The following is a 3,546-nucleotide window of genomic DNA, read 5'->3' on the forward strand; positions in this document are numbered from 1 at the left end:
CGGAAGGCGGTCAACCGCCTCTTCTCACTGTAGTCCCACACTCTCCACAAGTGTGAAGGTACTGAGAGAGGGACTCTCCATCCTAGAGAGGGAGTTTGTGGCATTCAGACGGTGGAGCAAGCAGCAGACACGCAGCGGAGCCTGTCCGCAGCAGTTCGCATCTAGTGGAATCCGGAGTAAGTTTCCTTATTCTCTGGCTGCAGCCACACAGAGGTGAGAGGAGGAGGGAACCAGGGCTTACACGTCCAGGTCATCAGGTCGTGCTGAATGTGCCATTCTGGCTGGGCCGGTTTGCTCTATGGAGTAGTTGGCCCATTTCTGCTCCTTGGCCTGCTTATAATAATTGTGGCATGAGCCGGTTCCACGCTCCCCTATGGCCAGTTTGTATCCTGGGGGACATGGGTGAGAGCGGGTCAGTCGGGGAGCAACAACCGTTATAGTAGGCGCCATTGGTGGTGGACAGCTCTTTAGGGGTGGGGCTTAATGTGCCTGCACAAGGGTAGAGGATTAGCGGTTGCTTGCCCTTCGCACGATCTTTGATCCTCTTAAAAAACACATAGAAAAGCTCGATGACGTTTGAGCAGCAGGGACACCAGCGGGCACCACCAGCATGAAGATGATGAAGACTGTCTTCTCTGTGGGACGTGACAGGAAACAGTCCACCCTGTGGGGGCATGGGGACCTCTCACAGATGTAGACTGCAGAAAGGCTGAAGCCGGAATGTACCACTGGATGACCAGGAAGCCCATCTCGAACATAGACTTGAAGAAAATGCTGGTTATATAGGTTCTGAGCAGGGCCCCTTCGATCCTCACTTTGCCGTGCTCTTTTGATGCCATACTTTAGCTTTTCATTTCACTTTTCTTCGGGGGGATGTCGACATCGCCGGCCATTTTGCACGGCTTTAAGCTCCTCCTCCTTTTTCTGGTCCTTCCTGTTCAGGTAGAAGACATGAGCCAGGTAGAGAAGTGTGGGCGTGACACAAAGATGATCTGGAGGACCCAGAAGCGGACATGGGAGATGGGGAAAGATTTGTCATAGCAGACGTTCTCACAACCAGGCTGCTGTGTGTTACATTTGAACGCAGACTGCTCATCTCCCCAGGCTGATTCAACTGCAGTGCTCAGGACCAGGATCCTGAAGATGAAAAGGACTGACAGCCAGACCTTCCCCACGGCGGAGAGTAGGCCTGGACCTTGTTCAGCAGAAGGCCCAGAGCACTCCAGTCCCCCATTCTCAGGGAGTTTTATCTGGTGAAGAAACAGATACAGTAAAACACATGTATGCTTAAAACGTAATAATTTTATGCTCTCCCAAGTAGTATGAATGTTTAAGGAATGCACCTCCTCAAAAAAAAATATAGAATTTTTTAGGAGGCTGACATCCTCAGGATTCTTGTCATATGGCATTTTGACATGAATATGTAATTAAACAGTATCGTTATTGAAGGAGACAAAACTAGATGTTTCATGACGCAAAAAAACAAGCTAATCCAATTACTGAGAGCAGCGGCAGAAAACACATTTGGGTCACTTCATGCTAAGGTGCCCAGATTTCTGAGACAAAATCCAGGGACATTTTCAGCTCAGAAGCGTAGGTACCACCAAAAAGCTAATGTTTTTAGCTTTGTAAAACTTAAAACGGGGACACTGCCCCAGGGGCATCACAAGACCTAGAGCTGCACTGGAGCACAAGCCCCCTAGGGGGTCCATGGGCATGCTCCCCAGTAAGAACATTTTGTCTATATTAACATTTAAATACATCAATCTGGTGCACTTTGAAGAGAAATTCAGAGGTAAGACTTGATTCTTCTTATCTCTGGATAAAAGTACTGTATTTGTGCTGTAACATGAACTATTTTGCACTTTAGAATTTTAACCATGTACAGGCTGAATAGGTTGTTTTTGGATTAATGTCACTAGAAAGCATACCAGTATAAATATATATTCGTAGTTGTAAGTGGGATTGTCCTGGAATCTGGCAATATAATAACCATTATGGAGGGATACTCTGGCTAAGCAATTTACAAAAATGTCTGTGGATGAGAATACATTATAATTTTGGCCCAAATTTGGAGACCATGTAGAAATTTAGTTGCAATTTCAAAACCGGATTACCCGGGAACCGCTTTGTTGCACCGATGCATGTGTTGAGTGAAGAGTTTGTGAAATATTTCACAGAGAGTAATGGTGTGCAGAGATTTATGGAGAATGCAAATATGATAACATTTCATATAAGTTCAATGTTAATTTTCTTGCAAACCTCTCGAAATTTGTCACAGCAACTGGCGCTAATATCATTGGAAAGCTTAGATTCTGGTTGAGGTGGTAGTGCCAGACTCACGCCTTGGCTGAGTCTCTATCTGTCAGAGGAAGAGCAGGTTTGCAGTTGTGAAGAAGTTGGTAATTTCATGGGGCAAATTAAAATTTTTGCATGCACTATATCCGTGACACATACTCATTAGGGGCTGAGCCCCCAAAGGTCTGATCCTAGAATCGCCCCTGCTGCTACTTCACACTTGTACTCCACTACACCTCAGAGGGAAATGTTGTACTGTTTACTGCACTACATTTATCTGACAGCTTTGCTTTATTGCTTCACGCTGGGCTTGTTTCTGCAACACCTCATTGAGTATCGGATAGAGTTAAAACTATTGAGGAAATATTTTCCTTTGACATTGGTCAAGTATTAAACGAGATCGCTGCAGTCGGCAACGGGCGAAACAAGCTACAATGTAAGTTAATAGGACGTCAATTGTCCAGCTTGTATTTACGGTCATAAAAGTGCTTGTTTTGCCGCTGACAGGCTCAGAATAATATTCTTAGTGTCTGACTACATTATGGAAAGGATTTCTAAGGAGGTCGATCTTTCTGTTAGAGTAAGATCCTTTTTTTAAAATAAAAAGTCCGCGAAATTGCATCGCGTAAACCCACCAGACTCCATGTAAAATATGGGTATTCTAGAATATATCTGAGCTCTAAGCAGCGCTTGCTCTGGCTGTCTTGAGCCTGTGCCTGTAGGGTGTGCAAGTCAGTGTGACTATACGTTTGGTCAATGTTTTCTTTCTTTCATTCCAATTTCGGTCTGTCAATCAGAAAACCGGGACATTTCCGGGACAGCTCCAGCCGGTGACAGGTCACTGAAACCGGGACGCGTCTGGTCACTCTACTTTATGCAACACTGCCCTTTAAATCCAGGCAAGGATATGAATTAAGAAATTTAATTGCAATCATTACATCAGGGGTCTTCAATGTCTTTTAGGCCAAGGACCCGTTAACTGAAAGAGAGACTGAGCAGGAACGATACCATATATCGATATAAAATGTTGTTGCATATTAAACAGGACCTACAATAACATGTAGGGCGGCCTAAAGCCTTTACACATACCTTTTTTGTGCACACAATAATAATAATATAAGTTTTGAAAAAAAAAATATTTATTTATTTAAAAATATTTATACATCATGTTTTAATGTTAAAATGTGACACGGTAAATCCTTAACTGTAAAAAGCATAACTGTATCTGTAGATGGCTATCTTATCTAT

General features: G+C 43.9%; 1 pseudogene; it reads right to left on the reverse strand.

Annotated features, from left to right (window-relative positions):
- Nucleotides 1–237: 237 nt before the first annotated feature.
- On the reverse strand, nt 238–1,234 carry LOC120544377 (annotated as a pseudogene).
- Nucleotides 1,235–3,546: the final 2,312 nt, after the last annotated feature.

The sequence above is a fragment of the Perca fluviatilis genome, chromosome 16, assembly GCF_010015445.1.
Source record: "Perca fluviatilis chromosome 16, GENO_Pfluv_1.0, whole genome shotgun sequence".
Taxonomy (NCBI): Eukaryota; Metazoa; Chordata; class Actinopteri; order Perciformes; family Percidae; genus Perca; species Perca fluviatilis.